The following is a 24,611-nucleotide window of genomic DNA, read 5'->3' on the forward strand; positions in this document are numbered from 1 at the left end:
CTCCCCGGACGAGGAACCTCATACACCAAATCACTCTCATCATTTAACGCCCAAGATGCGATCCTATCCTTATTTTGGCACGAAGGCCTCGACAGGGATAGAAGCGCATCTCGTTGTTTCGCAAGAATGGATATCGTTACAAGTACATGTAGTGAAGAGAAGAGTATATGGAATTGGCTTACACTCGCCACAAGCTACATCAGATTCACATCAGTACAATACATAAATATCACGAAGAAGATAAGGGTCCGTCTACGAACGAAAACAAATGAGAAAATACGACGGCCATCCTTGCTATCACAGGTTGCTGGCCTGGAACCTATCCAAGATCGATGAAGAAGAAGAATAAACTCCAAATAAACAATCAACGCGCTCGTGTCAAGTAATCTTTACATGTACCTGCAACTGGTGTTGTAGTAATCTGTGAGCCACATGGGACTCAGCAATCTCATTTCCAAAGGTATCAAGACTAACAAAGCTTAATAGGTGTGGTATGGATAAGTAGTGAGGCTGCAACAAGCGACTAAGCAATATATGAGGTGGCTAACTTACTAGTACAAGAATAAAGAGGGGGATGATCTACGCATAGCGGACGTGAACTACTGATAATCAAATGAATGATCATGAACACCTACTTACGCCAAACATAACCCCACCGTGTCCTCGATCGGAGAAGGAACTCGCGAAAGAGACAGTCATGGTTAGGCTCACAGTTGGCATGTTTTTTAATTAAGTTAACTTCAAGTTATCTAGAACCAGTGTTAAACAAAGTTTCCACGTTGCCACATAACCACGGGCACGACTTTCCGAAAGATTTAACCCTGCAGGGGTGCTCCAACTAGTCCATCACAAATTACCACAAACCGCATAGAAATCCTTGATCACGAAGCCTGTGATCTCGTCGGACTCCTTAGTGGAAAACCTCAACTCTGAGATTTACCCAAAGTTTCACCGGAATCCCGATGCACACGATATTTCGTCAAAGGGAAAACTAATCCAGCAAGGCCGCCCGACGTGTCAACGATCCCGATAGGAGCTGCGTATCTCGTTCTCAGGACACGACGAATAAGCTACGCGTATACTGGCCTGATAGAAATCACCCAAGTTGCCCTCGGTTGGCCCCGCACAGTGCTCTATTTTTGACCAGCACCATCAGCATTGGCCCTCCCTGTATTATGTTGAATTACTCCTCGGGTAGTGCTAACTCCCTATGCTTTTCAATATTAACATAATTATTATGCTGGGAAAATATAGTACCAATGTTGGGCCTTGCCAGACCATTTTTAATCTAAGACGAATTATCAAGGGGGTCGCCATAACAACCCCGATCGTGTTAGGAGCGCTCAATTATGGAACATAACACCAGGCTAGAAAGGCCGAGCCTTCCACCTTTTACCAAGTATATAGGTCCATTAAATTAAATAGCAATTAATATGGTGATATAACAAGGAACCCATGTTATCACATGGAAGCCATTGCACCTGCAACTAGCAACGCTAACACATGGTTAAGCAAGCGGTAACATAGCCAATCAGTGGTTTGCTAGGTTGTGAACTGGTTGAAGGTTTTCATGGCAATGTTGAGAGGCTGTTATTTAACAGGTGGTAGGCGGTGAGACATAATGATAGAAACGGTAAAACTAGCATGGCAATGATAGTGATGGTATCCGGGGAAATGGTCATCTTGCCTGAGATCCCGCTTGGAAGAAGAATGACTCCATGAAGTAGACGAACTGAAGTAGTCGAACCGGTCCTCACTTTTCGACACGCTTGAGGAACTCTATCGAGACAAAGTAAAACGGAAACAAGAATCAACACACAATATTCACCACGACACATGCACGACAAGATGCAATCCACATATGATGCATGATCAGTTGAATATATGCAAGACATGGCATGGCAATTCACAACAATCGAACACTACACATTAAGTGAAGTTCAATATGCAACGAGTTGCATATTGATGAAACTCCACATAGGAATTATTTAATTCCATCCCGATTAGGTACACAACAATATAAATTGTGGATAAACATGGCAAGAGGTGAAGCGTAATTAAGCTAACTATCTAGGCATTTTAAATGAGGTCGGTAACGACATATAGCATCTCCGAGATGACCTCATACGTCAATTTATAATTCTGTCCAGATCTGAATTAACACGTTTAAATGTTTGTTAAGCAGCAAAATAAATAGGTTCACGTGATTCTACGCGTCTTTCCGATCAATTTACACATAGGGAACATCTCCAAAAAAGCTACGGTTCAAAAGTTATGATCATCGCAAGATATGATGCCATGTACGTAATATGTATGCAAATGGCGTCCACAACATACCAAACCAAGAAGTCAGCAACATAATATGAAACAACATGAGATTCTAAGAAAGTTTCATGTAGGACACGATCAAACAGAGCAACGGTTCAACAACTACGAGCTAAACAAGAAATCACTACAATCTACCCAAAACAGCAACATGACATTTTCTACACCCCAAGACAACAAGCTACATAAAGCTAAAATCCTCAAACAAGACATGATACAGTAGTGGTCAAGATGCACTTCAACACCGTACTAATAACATCTAGTATGGAAGCATGGATCACTAGGAAAAGAAGTCACATAATGGCATCTCACACACAGTTTCAGACTTATTGAAAATATCAGTTTTTGGCAGCGCAGTTTTTGATCTGAAGGCATATTGACAACAATAAAACGATATGCTAAAGGGCACGAAATGGCATGAAAATTCACAAGATGCTAGAGAATCTTAAGGACTACAACTAACTCCATTGCACCAACCTCGAAAGAGCTACAGATCACCAGATAAACTCATGGCAAGACAACAACAAAATATAACAGATTTCAGACTTAGAAATATTTCAGTATCTACAAATCAGCACTATTTTCTAGCATGTTGAGAACAAGAAAACAACACCTAAACATCGATTTCTATTGCAACCAAAATTATCAGGGGCTAGTATACAGATCCAAGGGCATATCTCTAGTTGACAACTCATTGATATCATGCACGAAATAAATCACACAAAATAAACAAAAGGGCGGCAAAATATCACGTGCACTAACTTGCTCAAAAGCTAAAACTAAATGCACAGTTAAATTCTATGGATTTTTCTACCCCAAAAACATGTATAACATGTGGGGTTGCAAAATAAAATATCGCCACACGTATATGGGAGAATATGTCCTAAACATGACATAGCGAACGAGCGACAGAACATACATGTAAGAATACAACAACTACTCTAAAATACATGGCAAATGGGCACAAACATCATGAACATTTAAACTATGAGATTTGAATAATCCGGACACACACAAAAATAAATATGGGATATCTAACATAATGGACTACAAGCAAATCTAGGCATACGGTGGGTCAAACCACTTCAAACATGCATGCAAGTTGTAAAATCATAATCTACGCGAAAAACTACATGAGGTACATATATAATACGTCGCGATCCGATGCACGGTTAAAAAGTTACGGATGTTTTAATATCTAGCATTTTTCCGAAAATAATAATCCGCAGAAAATCCTAAATACTAAACGAGCCTGATCTAATAGCACAAAAATAAGTAATTGACGCCCGTGCGCGTGGGATAGGGCATTAGGGAGCTCACCTCGGCCACTTGGGCCGGATCTGGCCGGCTCGGTGTAGTGGCTCGAGATGGTTTGGCTTGCGGAGGCGAGGAGGCGGCCGGTTGGGCCGAAGCGGAGCGGGGCTGGCGCGGCCCACCGAAGGGTCAACGCACCAGCGAGCGAGCGAGGAGGCGGCCGCGATCAGGATCCTTGCTCGATCCAGATCCAGCAACGGGATGCGCAGCGGCCGGCGGCTGCTGGCACGAGGCGGCGGCAAGGGGATCCGGCGCTTGGCTCCGGTGCCGGCAGGAGGCGGTCCTGGGGTGGCCCACAAGATGGATCCGGCGACACTACGGCGCTCGGCGAAGGGGAGCTGCGGGAGGTGCTCGGGGAGGGGAGGAGAGCTGTGATACACGGCGGCGCCAGATGGGCTCGCCCGGGCCCGATCTGGGCTCGACGGGCCTGGCGCGCTGAGGAGGAGAGAGAGGGCTATGGCGGCTAGGGTCTGGAGGTGGCGCGGAAAATGAGGCAGGGCTAGGAGAAGGCCATTTATGGACATGGGGTGTCCATTTATAGGCAAATGGGGCTAGGGTTTGCCAAATGGGGCGTTTTTGGACCCTCCGATCTCGATCGGACGCTCCGGAAATGCCTTAAGATTATGTTAGGCCGTGTAGAGTGACTAGGCGGAGGTGAGAGGGAAAACGGCGACCCGTGACACGCGTTTTAAAACACCGAAACACGTTCGACGAATAACCGAAGACGGTGCCGCTACGGTCGACCGTTTGGGTACCAGACGGACTCCGATTGCGTCGAAAATTGGCACGCGGCCTACCTACGTCTAAATAAGACCGCACGCCAACTTTTAACCCAATCAGAGAATATTTCATATGCACTTTTCAAAACAAGGTTTTGACGATGCCGTGGGCGCGTGCGAGTGTGGTCGGGCTCAACATGGGCAACGACGAACAGGGAGAGAACCGACAACTAAAAACAGATGCAAGTTTTGAAAACTGGCAACAACGGGATGCCAATGCAATGCAGATGATGCACATGATGCGATGATGATGCGACAAAAAATAAAAACATGCCAACAATGGAAAAGAGGGGAATCTTCTGGAGCATCGGTCTCGGGCTGTCACACATCACCACCATCTCTGTGATGCTGGCTCGAAGTTGGCTCGCTCTGTTGCTGAGAACGCCTGTCATGGGTGCCATTGCCCTTCCGGCTGGAAGTATGATGCGAGGAAGATCCCTCGGCTTGATGACGACCGCTAGGGTTACAGCGCGCTCCGGGATTGGGTCCCGGAGACTCTGACTGTGCGTGACCAGGGTCAAGCTGTGCGTGCTGCTCATTGGCGGCGTCAAGGAGATCCTTGACCCGCTTCTCCTGAAGGTCGCGCTACTCGCCCTCCAAGTTTGGCATTTCTGCCATGGCCGCCTGAGCAGCCCGCAAGTTGGCCGTAGGGGTCTCGTAGATGGGATGCTTGCCACCTAGGATTTCGGCAATGACCCGGCCGCGGCCGCGGAGCGCACCAAACTGGCTAGGACCCTCAGAAACCGGAGTGAGGCTGTAAGCGGTGTTATACTCACGCTACGCGTCCTCCATCTGGCATTTAGCCGTGACGATGGCAATGCCCTCCTCCAAGATCTGCCTGCGAGCCTCCTCCAGCGAGGCCCGCGCGTCGATGTGTGCTACTTCTCAAACAACAGCGCCAGAAATTGACACGTTGACGGAGACTTGCTTGCGTTGGTTTTTCCCTTGAAGAGGAAAGGGTGATGCAACACAGGAGCAGTAAGTATTTCCCTTAGTTTGAGAACCAAGGTATCAATCCAGTAGGAGAATATCGTCAAGTGCACAGTACCTGCGCAAACACAAACGAGCTTGCACCCAACGCTATAAAGGGGTTGTCAATCCCTTCAAGATTGATTGTAAAGTGAGATCTGAAGGCGGAAAGTGCAACGAAAAAGAGTAAGGCTGAAAATATGGTGTGAAGTAGACCCGGGGGCCATAGTGTTCACTAGAGGCTTCTCTCAAAATAGCAAATATTACGGTGGGTGAACAAATTACTGTCGAGAAATTGATAGAAGCGCGCAAAGTCATGACGATATATAAGGCAATGATCATACATATAGGCATCACGTCCAAGACAAGTAGACCGATACTTTCTGCATCTACTACTATTACTCCACACCTCGACCGCTATCTGGCATGCATCTAGTGTATTGAGTTCATGACGAACTGAGTAAGGCTTTAAGCAAGATGACATGATGTAGAGGGATAAACTCAAACCAATGATGAAAACCCCATCTTTTTACCCTTTATGGAAACAACACGATGCGTGCCTCGCTACCCCTTCGGTCACTGGGTGAGGTCGCCGCACGGTATGAACCCAAAACCAAGCACTTCTCCCATTGCAAGAATCATTAATCAAGGTGGCCAAACAAAACCCACAACTCGAAGAGAATTACAAAGATATGAAATCATGCATATAAGAGATCAGAAGAAACTCAACTAAGATTCATAGATAATCTGATCATAAATCTACAATTCATTGGATCTCGACAAACACACCGCAAAATAAGATTACATCGGATATATCTCCATGAAGATCATGGAGAACTTTGTATTGTAGATCCAAGAGAGAGAATAAGCCATCTAGCTACTAGCTATGGACCCGTAGGTCTATGGTGAACTACTAACGCATCATCGGAGAGGTCATGGTGTTGATGAAGAAGCCCTCCGTATCCAAATCCCCCCTCCAGCAGGGCACCAGAATGTGCACCAGATGGGATCTTGCGGAGACATACGCTTGCGGCGGCGAAAAAGTACTTTCGATGATCTTTTAATTTTTTCTGGGATTTTAGGGAATATATAGGCGAAAGACCTAGGGAAGAGGAGGCCAAGGGAGCCCACAAGCCTGGGAGGCGCGGGCCGCCCTGGCCGCGGCTAGGTGGCTTGTGGGGTCCCTGGTGACACTCTACCTTGGTTCTCAAGTCTCCCGATCGTCTTCTGTTTCGGAAAAAATCTTTTTGGAAGTTTCGTTCCGTTTGAACTCCGTTCAAAATCCTCCTCTAAAAAGGGTCAAAAACACGGAAAAAACTGGAACTGGCACTTGGCACTGAGTTAATAAGTTACTCCCAAAAAAGATATAAAAGGCATACAAAACATCCAAAGTTTGACAAGATAATAGCATGAAACCATAAAAAATTATAGATACGTTGGAGACGTATCAGTGAGGTTTGTGGAGGTGGCTATGGGCGTCTTCAAGCCGGCAAGTGCGGCATGAAGCTGATACCGCAGGAGAATCACCAGCGCCGGCTGACGCCTTGCCGTGAGCTATGCTGGTGCCGGCACCAATGACCGTCACCTCGACGACGTTGGAGATGAAGGTGACGTGATACGGGGCAAGGCACCCCGCCGATGACGGTGGACCGTCGAAGACGAGCACGTTGCTAGGGTACACGTCAAATGCAGGCGTCTCCACAAGGGAGAGCCTACTGAAGCTGGCGCACAACGCGTCGACGTCGATGTCCTCGCCAGGGTAGCGAGGGCCATCGTCGAGGCGCAAGTCGCTGAAGAGAACGCTGAGGTTCGCAACAGTAGCGATGACGATGCTCGGGAGTGACTCGTCGTCAGACTCCCCATCGAAATCCGCATGAAGGACTGGGACGTCGATTAACGTCGGAGAAGCCTCCTCAAGAGCAGGCTCCACGGGCATGTTGATTGGTCCGGACACAATGCTTCCTGCGGTGTAAGCGCTGGGCCCTACCCATCACGTAAATCCGGCCGATGCCGCGGACAGCCCCATGGTGGGCGCCAAATGTCGGTGTTTACTCACAACATAAGCCATAGGTAGGCTAAAGATGGTGGGAACCTAAGTGGCACCGGAGGACGTTGGGGACGAGGTTGGTACAAGCATGGAACACACGATGTACCCAGGTTCAAGGCTCTCCGTAGAGGTAACACCCCTAATCCTGCCGGAGTGTATAATGTATCAATGAGACTACAATGTGCTCCTGGAGGTGTTCTTCGAAGGAGGAAGAAGGAGAAGTCGGCTCGCGTCTACCTCTCCTATATGGTGTGAGTGTGTGTGGAGTTGACCGACCCTCTGCATGGAGGGGGCCGGGGGGTTTTATATACGAACCCACCGACCTACAATAAGGATAGAAGTACATGAGTGGGACCTGGCTGGCAGCCTCGTCGGCTAGCCAGGGGGCCCACGGCGGTCTTGTCTTGTCGCTGGAGGGGCCCGCCGGCTGCAAGATCCCGTCTGGCTGTGGGACCCGCCGGCTAGCCAGTGAGGCACTCGCGTAAGGTTGACGAAGGACAAGTGTAGTACGTTTGGTGTTGTCTAGAGAGATTCATCATGGGTCGCCAGTACGACCGTCTCCACTATTCCCATGCCGAGGGCAGTAATGGAGTGGGAGTTTGACAGGCCGACACTGTGCAGGATGATGGATAGGAGCTGGAGTAGGTCAGCGGCATGGTCGCCGACGCTGTGCCTGCCGTGCACCCCAATCCAGTACCTTGGCTGACGCGTAGCCACCTTTAACCATATGGTCTCGTCATGACCTACGGTCTGATGCGACTTGAGCTCCCTAGCCGGCTGGTCGCTTAACTAGCCGGCCTGGGCATAGCCGCCTCGCCTCTAGCCGGCCGGCTTGGCCTAGACGGCCAGAGGGAGGTAGTCATCTCGCCTCTAGCCGGCAGGAGATTCCTGGCCGGCCAGAGAGAGTTGGATGCTTCGCCCCCAGCCGTCAGGTGCTTCCTAGCCGGCCAGGGGGACTTGGGCTTTGTAGAATGATTCATGTTGTTCCTTCATGGTAGAGGGCAAAGGAGTAGGCTAGATGAGCCTACCTCGGGGTTATCCCCCCGACAATGATGCTAGAGTTGTTATGGGAATATCATACATGGTTACCGAAGGTTGTTCGAAGTCTCGGATAAGATCCCGGATGTCACGAGGAGTTCCGGAATTGTCCGGAGGTAAAGATTTATATATGGAAGTCCTATTTTGGCCACCAAAAAATGTTCGGGATTTTTCGGTATTGTACCGGGAAGGTTCTAGAAGGTTTCGGAGTGGGGCCCACCTGCATGGGGGGACCCACATGAACGTGGGTAGTGGGGGCAAGGCCCCACACCCCTGGTCAAGGCGCACCAAGATCCCCCCTTACAAGGAATAAGATCATATCCCGAAGGGATAAGATCAAGATCCCTAAAAAGGGGTGATAACAATCGGTGGGGAAGGGAAAGGATGGGATTTCTTTCCTCCCACCTTTGCCAACGACCCAAGGGACTTGGAGGGCAAGAAAGCAGCCCCTCCACCCCTACAATAGTGGGGAGGCGCATGGGAGTTGAACCCTAGCCCCTGGCGCAGCCCTCCCCTCCTACACCTCCTCCTCCCCCGTAGTGCTCCGCGAAGCCCTACCGGAGTACCATGCAGCTCCACCATCACCACACCGTCGTGCTGTCGGAGCTCTCCCTCAACCTCTCCTCTCTCCTTGCTGGATGAAGGCGTAGGAGACGTCGTCGGGCTGCACGTGTGTTGAACACGGAGGTGTCGTTTTTCGATGCTTAGATCGGAATCTTCCACAATCTGAATCGTCGCGAGTACGACTCCATCAACCGCGTTCTAGTAATGCTTCCGCTTAGCGATCTTCAAAGGTATGAAGATGCTCTACCCCTTTGCTCGTTGTTGGTTTCTCCTAGATAGATCCTTGTGAAGTGTAGATTTTCTAGTTGAAATTACTAGGTTCCCCATCAGTAGACCCAGTCTGGTGCCCCATACGTCATGACAATCGCGGAGCAGTGACCGACATTGCGCCAGTTGTACCTCGCGTGCTGTCATGCCGCATGCTCAGCCTCGAACACCACGACCCGAGAGCCGGAGGCACCACCGAAGCCTCCGACTGTCGCATAGTGGATGATGCGCAAACGCCTTAGCGATCACGGACGGTAGCTCGTGGGGGCGGTAGTGTCGAGGTGGCGATGATAGCCCATTGATCCGGCTTTGCGATGGTCACGGTAGCTCAAGGTTCACACAATGGAGGTGCTAGGGGGACGCTGGCTCCTACTTCACGCGACCGCCAATGTGGAGGCTGCGGTTGCGCCGCGGGGACGTGGGCTCGTCCTTGACCTGCTAGAGCGGGATGATGGCTCGTTCTTGGCATGGACCCGTAGCGGGGATGTCATCTCTGCCTTTATGCGCATCGGCGATGGTGGCAGTGCTCCCAAATGAGGGAGCAAATGATCCGTCATTATTTGCATCTGACAGTAGAAATATTCTTCTACCATAGCCGCCTTCGGCAGTAAACGTGGCCATTGCTGCGGCAACTCCTCATTGTTGGTGGATGAGATGACTATCTCCTTCCACTACAACAAGAACCCCCATATAGCAATGCATAGTTTGCAATGCTTTGAGAATGCGCTGCAATATATCATCGTTCCAACGCATATATACATTGGCAAGGACATTTGTTGTCGCTGTATGGACAACAACGAATGCCATATGTTGTAGTTTTGTGTTGCTATGTGTTAATGGACGGGAAGAACAAATCTCCTCTCATCTAGAATTCTGACTCGTGGGCCCTTTAAATAATAATAACTTTTTCCCCATATTTATTGGTTATATTGTTTTCTTTTCCAATAAATCGTATAATAATGTAAGGATCAAATACCTGGAATTACATGAATCTAAATCTCGCTGCCGAGGAATCCCGCCGTGACCTCTGAGGACACGCCGCCGCCGAGGAATCCCACCTCCCACCGTCGCCCCCGATTTATACCTGAGCCCTAAGGACGCCGAACTCCCCTTCACCTCCACCCTCCCAGGCCGCCTCTCCTTGCTGCGCTGCCACCGAGCCATGTCACTTCCGTCGCCGGCCCCAAGCCCCCTCCCCATACTGCACGCAGGACCGTCCAAAGCCCCTCCCACGCCGCCATCCCTTGCTACCCATGCCGCCAACACCGTGCTGACACTACTCTCCCTGGATCCCTGCACCTAGCAGTGCCGTGAGCCAGTCGTATGCCAATCGCCGCCTCACCTGACGTTGTGCGAGCGAAGCGCCCCTGCATAGGTGACCTTCCCTCACCCTCTTCATCTCCTGTCTGAAACAAACATTTATTCTGCTGGTTATAAGAACTGAATGACCTGCGATTCATCTCTTTGTCTGAAAGTGTGAAGATAAATACAGATTTATTCTTGTACCCGATAAAAAGCTGACACCTAAACTGAACTTGATGCAGGTGAAGTCAATTAAGTATATCTATCTAGCATAATCATCTGCATATGCTATTCAAGAAGTCATATTAACAAACTAAATTCGTAGATGCATCTATATAAGTCAATTCAGTCAAAGTTCGATCATGAGGTCCTCCCAATTTCGTGTAATAGGCTATGCATCGATTAGTAGAAAACCTGCACCAAACTGTAGCATGCATGTTGGGTTTCATTAGCTTGTAGTTTTGAAAAAGATTATTGTGGTTTAGTGTTGTTGATCATGTAGTCCTATTACTATAAAATGTATTCTTCTATTGACAAACTGGTCATGCCCATTGGGAAATATATGGATTATATACATGTCCTTGTTGGTTGAGAGAAAATTTGATTGTTAGGGTAGTACGATCATGCTGTAAAACGACTGTAAAGAAACATGAGCTATTTTGTTTTCTCTTTCAGAATTTTTGTCACATCTGTACCATCGACTAGCAGTCTGAAAATTGCTGCCTACACCAACACCAAAGACACGACCCATCATAGGTAAAGCTTCTCGCCCTTTTCATCTCTTGTATGATCTTATCTAAGTTTGATATTTTTATGGTCTGCTTATGGTTGTTAGACATAACTTGTCTTGATCGGTAAGTGGAAAATCAGATTAAGTAGAATTCAACCTTACAATGACAATTAAACCCTGTATTGCAGAGTGGCTATGGATGTACAAATCAGCAAGGTACTTTTGCGTTATCCTAGAGGAAGTAGCCGGTACTTGGCTGGCGTAGATGGTTTTTTGGAATTTGCATATAAATATAAGACAGAAGATACCATGATCCTTTGTCCATGTGAAGAATGCGTGCACAGTTCTTTGCTGTCAAAGGACGATGTCCGTGATCATTTGATCTATAATGGAATTCTTCAGAGTTATGAAAAATGGGTTTTTCATGGCGAATCTTTAGATGAGAACAATGATGATCATCAACCACAACCTCACAATGAAGAAATCCTTGCTAACATGCATGGGTTGATCAATGATGCTTTTAGGAATATTTATGATGATGTGCCAATGAGTGAGAGTCCATATCCACTGAATCAACAAGGACCAAATTTAGAAGCTGAGGAATTTTACAGATTGATCGATGATTCGAAGAAGCCTTTATGGTCGGGATGTGGATTATCACAACTATCATTACTTGTCATTTTGTTTAATATAAAATCCAAGAACAAACGGTCTGACAAGTCATTTGGAGATCTACTTGATACTCTATGCATGGCCATTCCAAACGGAAATGAGCTGCCCCAGAATTTCTATGAGGCTAAGAAGACTGTTTCAAAATTTGGCCTAGATTATAAAAAAATTCATGCTTGCCCAAATAATTGCCAGCTTTTCTGGAAAGACACGGAAAATGATGAGTTTTGCTCAATCTGCAAGGCCTCAAGGTGCAAAGATAAAGCACCAGAAACAAAGTTAACAAAGAGGGAAAGAAAAAAAGCAACACCATGCAAAGTTTTACGTTACTTTCAATCAAGGATAGGTTGAAAAGATTGTTCATGTGCAAAGAGACAACACCTCTTTTGTGATGGCATGATGAAGAGCGCATTAAGGATGGTGCACTACGACATCCGGCCGATTCCCCAGCATGTAAGGCTTTAGATGAAAGGTACTCAAATCTTGCATCTGTTTGTCGTAATATACGGTTTGGCTTGAGCACTGATGGATTTAATCCCTATGGGATGCCGAGTTCTAGTTATAGTTGTTGGCCAGTTGTTTTGGTAATATATAATCTGCCGCCATGGTTGTGTATGAAAGAATCTTATCTTTTGCTATCTTTGATAATTCCTGGGTCCAAAAGTCGAGGCGATAATATTCATGTCTTCCTCCAGCCACTTTTGGATGACTTGAAAGACTTATTTATGAATGGAATTCAGGCATATGATGTATCTAAAAATTAAACATTTACTTTGCGAGCAGTCATGTTATGGACTATAAATGATTTTCCAGCTTTAGGAATGGTTTCTTCACATAAGGTGCATGGAGAATTTGCATGTCCACCATGCGGTGCAAATGCATGGTCCAAACGATTGAAATATGGAAAGAAATCATGCTTTATGGGTCACCGCCGATTTCTGCCACCTGGTCATAAGTTTCGTTTTGATGAAAAGTCTTTTGATGGAACAACAGAGCATAGAGCAGAGCCTCGAACATACTATGGACGTCAGGTTGAAGAAGAAATAAAGGCTCTTGGTGATTTTAAGCAGTCAAAAACTTATAAGGGATTAAGTAGTCTATTTACATTACCCTATTGGGACTATAATCTCGTTCGTCATAATCTTGACGTGATGCACATAGAGAAGAACGTGTGTGATAATGTTTTGGGCACACTTTAAGTTTAGAAGGGAAGTCAAAAGATAATCTTTCTGCTCGTCTAGATCTTAAATAAATGAATATTAGAGAGGACCTGCATCGAGAGAAACAACCTTAAGGCAAATTTTATTTACCACCGGCATTATTTACCATGTCCAGAAGTGAGATAAAATTGTTCCTTGAAGTTCTTGAGTCTATAATGGTTCCTGATGGCTATTGTGGAAATATATCTAAATGTGTGAAGTCTGCTGAATGAAAAATTTCTGGGCTAAAAACACATGACTGCCATGTCCTACTGCAACAATTCATGCCTATCGCTTTGACGGGTATTCTTCCAGACCATGTCACAACAGTACTATTTGAATTATCTGCTTACTTCCGAGGAATATGTTCAAAAGTTCTCCATGTAAATGGGCTTGATCGTTTGGAAGAATCAATTAGAATCACACTTTGTAAAAGGGAGATGATATTCCCTCCTGGTTTTTTCACAGTCATGGTTCATTTAGTTGTCCATTTAGCAACTGAATGTAAACTTCCTGGACCAGTTTGCTACCGTTGGATGTACTTTATTGAAGGTAAAATTGTGGTGCTAAGAAAAGTGCAATATTGGCACAAGTGATGTCATATGAGACCTACTAATTTTTTTTTATAGGTGTGCAGGTACCTTAGTAAATTGAAGTCATATGTTCGCAACAAAGCTCGCCCTGAGGGTTCAATTGCAGAATCATATTTGGCGGATGAGTGTATGGCCTTTTGTTCAAGATACTTAGAGGGTTTCTCTACTAAGCACAACCAACCATCAAGGAATCATGACAAACCAAATGAGAATGAATCTGCCATGTATGCAAATGAATCCACATTATGTCCTCAAGTAGGGAATCCATTGGGAAAACCACACACCTACACTTTGAATGATATGGAGTCCGTACAAGCACATAGATTTGTGTTGTACAACTGTGATGCTGTCACTCCATATCTCATGTAAATGTCTTACCTTAACTTGTTAGCATGTTGACTATTTTTTTGATCTAAAATTGTGTTTATATGTGTTGTAGAGCTCATGGTGCTGAACTAAAAAGGAAAAACCGCAACAAGCGCCTAGCACTAAAAACCATTGAGCGCATGCAGCATGCAAACTTCCCTGAATGGTTTAGAGATCATGTAAGTTCCCTGTTATTTGTTTTCTGATTTTGAGTTTATGTTATCTAAGTTCCGTTGTTGGTGTAGGTAATGCAGCTGGAGCAGCAAAGGGGTACTGACAGCATCGATGATGACATTACATGGTTGGCTCGTGGTCCAATTGAGGTTGCACGAAGATACATAGGATTCTGTACCCATGGATATAGATTTAGACCCAGGCGTTATGACAAGAAGACTCAAAACAGTGGGGTTGTTTTGACCGCAAGAACATCAAGTTATGCTTCTGCAGGTGATAGTAACCCTATACTTGGAGATGTCATCTACTATGGAAAGATAGTGGACATAATTGAGTTGGATTATTATATAAAATATTCGGTGGTCCTATTCAAATGTGAATGGGTTAATAGTACTAAAGAAAAAGAAGGAAAAAAGGATAGGTTTGGTCGTACTCTTGTGAATAGTGGTGAGAAGATAGAGGATGAGCCTTTTGTATTTGCCAATCAAGTTGACCATGTTTTCTATACGAAAGACCGTACAAATCTTGGATGGTCATTTGTGACGAAGGTGACTCCTCGAGACAATTTTGACATGGGTGAAGAATGGAATGATATAGAAAGTGAACCTTATCATGTGAGTAATCTGGGTGACCTTTTTGACACTGCACATGGGAATGAAATGTGGACTAGAAGAGATATAGAAGGAACAACTGTAGATCCTATTGCAAGTTCTGATCCTGAAGCATTGAACTAAATCAAAGGTTTGCTTCTAATGTCTTGTTTTGCCCTGCTAGGTTTGAAAATTCTAGCTTATCTTTACAATACTGTGAGATCTACAATTTTCTTAATGAAAGATAATATTTCTGTAGTTGATGCTCGGGGTGAAGTCAATTTCAGAATAATGCTGCCCCACAACCGCAAGAGCCAAACATAGAAGAGATCAATAATAGTGAACCTGCTGAACTGGAGATGTCCAAAGCAATGTTGCTCTTACAGATGAGGCAGTTCATGACGAACATGTAACAGTAGCTGAGAGAACAGTTGATATGCCAAAACTTTATGTTACAATTAGCAATCTCATTGAGGATGTGGAAAACAATGTTGCCCCATGTAAATTTCTCCTTGTTCTAGTTACAATTAAAATCACCATGGTTTATTTTCTCCTTTTGTTTTGTATCTAAAATGGGTGAACAGAACAACAAAATTGAATTTAAATTATATATAAAACTATGTACAAATCATGTACTTTGAGGTACGGTGAGCTGAAAGCCATCAAGCTGGTCTTGACTAAGCTTTCTCCGTTCTTGACCGAGTTACACAAATTTACTATAATTATTTTGTAATTCCATCACAAGTTAACTTAATATTCCAGTCAAGCTTTGAGGAACTTGTACGTATTTGCTCCTCGTACATAAATAATAATAATAAAATAAACTACTCCTCGTTGTCTTCCTCCAACCCGATGGTGTCCTCTCCGCCCTCCTTTTTGCGAAGAATGCGCGCTCGTCGAGGACTTCAAGCGGGGATTGTCGGCGCCACTCCGTCATGGCATGTTCGTGCACGCCGGAATCTACCATGTGTCGGACCGCCGTCTCTCGCGCGCCGGAATGTACCACCATAGACAGATCATTGCTAGGGCGAACAACACACCAAGCCCAAAAAACAAATAAGAAACAAATGTCAACAGCGTTAGCTCGACAAAGAGCGGATGATACGCCACCGCTGCGCCTTCCGGAGACAAACCACCACGGCCCGAGGCTCCGACCCGCCGTGTGCCAAACAACACCTCCAAGAAGGGATGTGACGGTCGACGACGCTGTTGCCCGGACGAGTCCTAGGGTTTCCCCCGGCACGTGGAAGGACGTAGGGGATGGCACCCGCCGGTGTCACCGCATCGGAGCTAGACGAACCAGCAAGAATTTCTTCCGCACTCCACACCCCACCACCCAACCGGAGCCAACCAGCCAAACACCAACATGAAGCCAATGAGATAAGTCATATTTTCACTCGTAGCTACTTATCCGAGCGTGAGGAGATTCACCTCCACCGCCGATGCCGAGCCGGGGAGCCCCACCGCCACCTCCACCGCCGACGCCTAGGACCGCCTGGTGCAGCTCTGCCCCGCGTCGGAGAGCCACCGGGAGGGTAAGGGCAGGGGGTGCCGGATGAAAGGGGAGGTTGGCCGTGGCCGATCGGCCCGCGGGGCCGATGAGGTCGCGGGAGCGGAGAGGAAAAAATACTTTATATTATGGACGAAGGAATAAGTAAACTAGCCTTGATCAAATTTTGCTCTTTTTTGAATACATTGACAAAATGAACACATACTTGGGTCATTTTTGAAATCCAATCCCAAGTTCATCTAACAAACGGAAAATAATATACAAACTATTTCATTTTAGTTCAGTTGATTTATATCATACTCAAAAAATAATTTGAGACTAATGCTATTTTTATATCATACTCAAAAAATAATACTAAAAAATGAACGGAAAATAATACTCAAAAACGAATTTCTATTTATCCTCTTTCCCTCGGTCTCTTCCCTCTAGTTTTTTTATTTCCCTCCAAATTAAGGTAACTGACCAAAAAAACTTATGCACCTCCCCTGTTTATCTCAACAGGTCAACTCGTGGCTGAACACATATCGTGGGTCATCTCGGCTGGCTCGCGGCGGCAGGCGATTCTGGGCCTTCTCCGGCGAGTGGCGGCGGCAGGCGATTCTGGGCCATCTACGATGGCTGACGGGGGCAGACCATCTCTCTGATTGCAGGTTAGTGCCTCCCCCTCGCTCTCTATTGCATGTACCCGTCCTCCGACCTGTCGCCATCGCTCCCACTGTTGCTGCCGCTGTCGCCGCTGATCTGGCGCCCTTCCTCCGCCCCCGACCAACAATCACAGCGGCCCGCCGGCCACCAGCAAAGCCAATGGACCGCTGCTTGCGCAAGTGCCTATGCCCATGGTTGAGTCCTGTCTGTCCTCTGCTTTTGTTGTTGTTCGTCTGCAGTCTCATCCCAAGGCTCACGAGCGAGAGGTCCTTTTTTTTCCTTCCCAGACATCAAGCGATGTATCCATGAGACCACAACAGGATGCATTCGTATGTAGTGATACAACGTACAAAACGTTATGTGCTAAACGTACAACCATGGGTATCTGATGCTAGACTTATTTTGCATCAGTGGTCATGATGGCCCTTGGTAGGTCCATTGCAAAATCCCTAGTCAATATCAGACTGGAACATGTCCACAAAAAGCTGCTGCATCTCCTCAAAGCTCTCCTGCCTCTGCAAATCCATAGAGATCGCAATATTTTTTTTGTACACTCATAAATGAATTAATAGACAAGCATCATTGGCTGCACTAAATAGTGTTAATGCAGGTCTGATTCAGAGGAACATATTGATGTTTCATTTACATTTTTTTCAGGTTGTGAGTTGGTTTTCTTCCTAGAGTTCATATGACACGAAGTAAACTACATGTTGTTCAATGCAATGATGAATACATGACCGAGGAACATATTGAACATGAGAATACCATGTGCAAAGATGTTGAGTCATCTCATGTTCAACCATCATCTTGTAATGTTGAAGAAGGCTTGGATGATAGTGATGATGAAGAGTACCAGGACGACACTGTTGCTAATGAACAAGGTAATTACCTTTTGACACTACGCTAGACATTCTAAAAAATTAGAATTAGAATCAGCATTGCAGTACCATCTTCTCCAAAATAGAACTGAATTAGAATTATAAATGTTTTGGAAATTTATGCACGATTAGATGAAAATGGAGAAACAACAAAGCGTGGGAGGACAAGGCTAAAAGAAACATGGAATCTTCCGAAAGGACAGAGAATTGTCGTCCAGTGCAATGATATAAACGAACCAATTGGAAAGGAAGCTGCACGTCTTGGGAATTTTCTTGGCACAGTTGCTAGGAATGGAAAATTGTGTAGTTTGAGCTACAAGGACTGGAGAAAGCTAATAGGAGAGAGAGAAAAAACGACAAATGAACAAAGAAACAAAAGGGATATACTAGCACAAGTAAAGGTATATTCAGAGTACATTAAATCTCTTTTGCTGACATCATTATGCTTTGCGTACTAGCATTATCATAAACATAGTTTTATTTGAAATGTAGATGAGATTTCTTTACCCTCCTCGCATGGGAAAGATTATCTTAAAAAAAATTGGAGATAGATGGAGGGAACATAAGTCAGATCTGAAAGCATTATACTTTGATGCAAATAAGAGCATGGAAGGGAATAACACCAATGTTCCAAAGGGTGTGATTAAGGACCAGTGGATTACTCTTGTCAGTAATTGGATGACCGCAAAGGCACAGGTATATATACTGTCACCAGATTTGTTATGTACATGTTCCTCAGTCATGGTGGAAAATTCTGAAAAATACTTGTGCATACATTATATAATTGTTTGATAGGGGATAAGGAAGACAAATAGGAGAAATTGTGCGATGAGGAAGTCCAAACACACGTCTGGAACTAAGAGTTTTCCACGAGTTCGAGAAGAGCTGGTCAGTTTATGAGAACTCAAACTATATGCATCTACATCCCATTTGTACTGCAGGTATTTAATAAGTTAACCATTTGACCAATAGAGACTAAAGGATCCAGAAAAGAAGTACCCACACAGGGTTGTCTTATACATTCATACTCATAAGCATAAAAGCGACAAGAAAATGAATGAACAAGTGGTATAGTATCGACACTTTTATTCAAGATTATAGTGTTGTTTAGCACATTGTTTTGACATACACTATTCGTGTATATAGGTTGATTTGAAGGAGCGTATAGCGGAGAATCCATCTTTAGTAGATACTAGTACAGGAAAGACAACATGGAATGGACATGTTTTGAATGCGGTACTTGGTGCAGACAAGCCTGGACATATTCATGGCCTGGGACGTGTTCCGGATCCAAATCAAGTCTTTGATGTGTCAACTTCACGCCACTTTCAGAATATACACCTTAGTTCATTGCAGGATACATCCGATGAAGATCTTTTGGCTATTAGACTAAAGAAGGAGAAGCTGGAGAACAAAGTGGAAAAGCAAGACGCTGAGATTTTGGAACTAAAAGCGAAGAACAAAAACTCCGAAGGACAGGTAAATTCGAAGAATTTATCCATTATTCAATATATGTACTAATTCTTAGGTAGTAGTTACAGGTTTCTTTGGATCAGATATCTGCATCTCGAGATGTTCCTTCTATTGCCAAGGCAAATTCAAAAAGAAAAGTATCTGTCTTTAGAAAGGTATAATAAATATTTTGAAGCCATTTTGCAATTATGTTCTTAATCTAGTTTGGTTTCAATCGATAGAGAATTTATGGCGACGGTCATAGTGAACAACTTCGTACTTTTGGGAAGCAGAATAATGTGATGGTAGTGTATGGATGCATTAATACATTTCTGTTTTCTTGTTAAAGAAATTAATCATCTCTTGACATTCATTACAGAGCAAGAAAACATTTCTCATAGACATGGAGATGCAACCATCATACAAACGTCCTTCTATGGATGAGGTATGATCATTGATATATTGTTTGGAATCAGACATGATTGAGTACAAATTTGGAATTACTCACACATTTTTCCACTATGATTTTTTATTATTGTTCTCACGAATCTGATAGTATATCTTTTGTCACAGAGCAATGAAACTTTGGTCCATGAGCAAGAGTGGGAAAACACTAGTGCAGATAAGGTTACTAACTCCTTCCCTTTCTGAACTTATACCAATGTCGAGAATCTTGAGAAGATTGCTGTACACACTTTTATGATGATACACCAATGAAATCAGATATAAAACACTAGATACTCATTTCGTAGGTGTTGTTGCTTATTTATTCTCAACTCTGAATCTGTTTCAAAAAGAGAAATTGTTTATCTTTACTTGGAGTCCAATATGGTTGAGCAACAATCAATAGTTACTTACCCGTCTCATGGTAGGAATGTTTATTACAATTCTTCCAAATCTTATGATATATCTTCTTTCATAGAACAAACATACTTCTATCCGTGGTGAAAATGTGCAACAAGAGAAGGAAATCTCTAGTGCAAATAAGGTTACTCCAATACATATCTTCTAATCTTCTAAAGCTTATCTTCACAATGCATCTCTCCTCTCATGCGTCAAGATTTTTTTTGCACATTTCCAGTGCGTACGCATGCTAGAAATGATGTCTGAGATATATAAAAATTTCAATATTGAGTAAAACTATCTGAGATAATAACCTAAGAGATATAGTGCAGCCACTTTCACGAAGATGAAAAATCCCTTCACATTGTTATTTCAGTCTTTCTTTTGCATAATGATGTAGACATCATATATGAATATTTAATCGAAAATGCTTCACATACGACATTTCTCGTTCGATAAACGTACGACGGTTCGATCGCACATTAGGGATGCTCGTGGTTCCTAATTAAGACTGCCCCATGACCCACGGTCCAGCCCGAGCCCAAAACCCATATTAGTGTACTGTTCTGTAACCCCTCAAACCTAGCCATTCTTCAACGCTGTGTGTCGCTATGTTCTGTATGACCAAAATATTTTCTGAAATATCATATTCATTCAGCAACGTTATACTGATGGATCAAATATGTTTACATTGTCCATTGCAGTATATAGCACAACCACAGTATACTAGCTAGATTCAGACACAATGGACTACTTCTAAGCATGCTGCCTTGGTCAAGATAAATGTGGTCTTAGGCACTAAATTTCCTAGCTATTACCTCAAGCTTGTGCTTTTACCAATCACATCTCCTATGGATCTGATTTTGCTGAATTTTTTTAGGTACCAGCGGTAGCAGCTAGAGGACTCCGTCCATTGCCTGAGCAAACGGATAAGGAAAGCTTGCTTTGTAAACAAAGAAAACAGAGTAATTTTCTATTTAAGAGGTGGGGCCTACCAGGACAGAAGAGGAAGTACGATCCAACCTGGCCCAAACCCAAACACATTGCGTGTACGAAGCCGTTCCGCCTCCGTCGCCCTGTGTGTGGTAATTCGCTACCACGTAGCATCGGATGTTTATCGTTCGAGAAACGTCGTACGTGTAGCAGCGCTGATATTCAATTGTAATTTATCATGTGTACATATATAGATGTAGACAGCATATATGAATATTTAATTGTGATTCATCATGTGTACATATATATTTAGTTTTTCCTTCTTAAGTTATTCTGGTTATTTTGCATCTTCCCATCAGCATGGTGGCCAGAGCATTAGTAAGATTTCAAGAGGAGGTAACGCAACAAAGAATGCCAATGTATGACATACATCTTCTAAATCTTATTATTCTCCCTTTTAGTTCTTAGGCTTTAAGTATATCGCATACTGATGTTGCATAAAATATCTATAGAAACAACAATGCAGTACAACAAATTGCATGGGTGTCGACTCGATAGATGTATGGGTATTAAGTTTATGTTACACATGATTATGTGCATGTTTCAAATTGCTTATAGTACAAATGGTTTTCTCGTTTACGAACGGATTGGCATTATAGTATTTTTGAAGAGCTTGGGAAATCCAAACAAGAATGTTGCTCTTGGTACACTCCAAAGCACTGACCCAGAATACAAAGTTGAGGGTGTTCGTCTTGGTAATCAATTCTGGGCAGTGCGAATTGATGCTACATTGGCAAAATCAGATCCGTTGATACGACCTCTAAAAAAGGTCAACATTATTGGTCATGCATCAGGATCAATTATTGCATGGCGTTCAACCTTTGTATGTTCTTCCTTCTTTAATTTTACCACTCTTAGCCTTGTTTTCTCTACAATAACTTGTTGATACCATTTCTTTATTATTGTAGATTGCCAAGATAAATTGATGGTGCATGGCCCAGATGTTGATTGCAAGGTGGAGAATGGGGCTCCTATTCGATGGTCTTACGTAGTGTTTTAGGATGTCATCTCTAGTGTGGATATTTCAAACATTATGTTTTAGAATGGTTGAGGAGTTGATTGAAACGTCCAGACTTAGCTATTATTTTAGTATCTCATTGCATCCTTTGGATCATGTTCTTTGTAAAGCAACAAAGTCAAAGTAATATATGAGACCTTTATGTTTGTTATATTGTGGCTCCATGCATTGTTAGCACTAACCATATCATTCTGATAACAATATATGCAATCGCAGTTCATAAACTTTAGCAACACCTCTATATGTTGCAATGATCTGTTGTGTCCATTTGGAAATCCTATTGTACAATGCATCGAGCAACACATACAAAGTGTTGTTAGAATCTAGTTATATACGTTGCCAGCCTGCAGCGTTTTTTCATGCCGTTTACCAACGCATTTATATACGTTGTTGTAGGCCCTTCCAACGCCGCCTACGGCAACACATATTAATTCGACGGTGTAGGCCTTAGCAACACTTATATGGACATACAACAACACATCAATGCGTTGCTGAAAGGGGGTTCTTGTTGTAGTGTTCTTGTCGGAGGAACGCACCACCGTGGATGCCGACGGCCTAAATGATAGAGGATGGTGGCGCCATGATCCTTCAAACGACAAGACCCACCAAGGCCGCCTGCCGACGCAGAGAACCAGGACTCCAGCATTGCCGTTGGCTGGCTCGGAGAGGATGTAGAGAACGAAAGACACGGGGAGAGGGAGAGAGGAGGAAGGTCTGGTGCTCTTGACAACACCGGAGCACGTCTTAAATAGTCGTGGCCACGCCACGCGATGGGATGGTTAGCCCGGTTCAATGCAGCGGAGCTGCCGGAGGTGGTTCCTCGGGACACAACATCTGCATTGAAGCGACGAGACTCAAGAGATCGCGTCCGTTTGCATGCCTTCCCATCCGGTCAAATCATGGTTTCAATGACTGCCGATGCATGTTGTGGACCGACATGAGTGCGACGCGGCAAGCGGCTCAACGCATGGGACGGAAAGCGCGGGATGGATATATTCTTTTTTGGTGGGCTACGACGATGAGAATCGGACGAAGTAGGGGTCTGGACTCTCGCAAACCTTCCCCATATTTGTCTTTGATTTACGGGAGAAATCGTGTTTGGACCGCTCGAAAAACCGATGCAGGACGACATCGGATGAGTTCTATTATCCGATTGTGGAAGATTTGGGGGTAAGCCTTGAAGATGCCGTGACGGTGTTCCGGGTTGTTTGTTCCTTGCGACGATGAAGGCCGGTGGTAAGTGCGCAACGTGTGTGATGAAATGTGCGAGACAGGAAAAGGGGAATATAGATGTTGATGGTTGGCCCCTTTGCAGTTGATTCTAACGGAGTGCGTTTTGATTGGGACGTATCTATCGAATTTAGTGTTAAAATGCGCAAAATTGAGCTTTAGTCTTACGACAAAAAAATAATGAAAATCATTTTTTTTCTGTAATTTGTTGGTGAAATGGTGATTTTTTTTAGACGACATGTGCAACTGCAGTGGTTTTGGCAATTAACCGAGTGCAATCGCGAAAAATAATAATTAAGTGTGCATTTCACTCAATAGTTAGATTAAATGATGTGGCAATATGGTAATCAGTTTGGTGGACTTCGTCGCAAAAGAGAAAAATTCAAGTTTGGCGGACTAGGGCGCCCACATGCGTTGACTACATGACTTTGAATAGTAAGGAGATAACCGGTCTCTCGGTTGTCGTTATCCATCCATTCCACCTCCCTCCACGCGACCAACTCACGTGTACCAAACGATGTAAACGTCGAATTCATGTGTATCATACGTGTGGACTGATCACTTGTTTATCTGTTCATTTCAGTCTCCTCCTAGCAACTCTCAAATATTCCCTATAGAGAAGTTTCTAACACACGCCCCATACCTGGCGTGTCAAATGTTGTATTTCGGGCTCCGCAAAACCCTAAAGATTCGAACTCAGGGGCGTGTACGAAGATTTCTCGTGGGCTCGCCTCACCTAACTTGCTACTCGCTGGGGATGGCAGATAACTCACTCGACGGTGAGGAAGACACAGAACACGACAATTTACCCAGGTTCGGGCCACTGAGAAGCGTAATACTCTACTCCTCCTTTGATGTATTGCCTCTCTTGGAGGTTGGTGGATGAACTAGTATAGTGTTCGAGGGCCTCCGGAGGCTGGGTGGCCTTTGTGTGGTTCTAGTGGGTGAATGAATGATTCGGGTCCCCTATGAAGTAACCTACTCTATATATATAGTGGCGGCCTCGGTCCGCTTCCCTTATCATTTCGGCGAGAAGGGATCCCACAATGGCCAACTTGGAAATGGAACATGGGAACATGCTCCCCTACCCAAAGGTGGTATCCTCCTACAAAGTGA

The sequence above is a fragment of the Hordeum vulgare genome, chromosome 5H, assembly GCF_904849725.1.
Source record: "Hordeum vulgare subsp. vulgare chromosome 5H, MorexV3_pseudomolecules_assembly, whole genome shotgun sequence".
Classification (NCBI taxonomy): Eukaryota; Viridiplantae; Streptophyta; class Magnoliopsida; order Poales; family Poaceae; genus Hordeum; species Hordeum vulgare.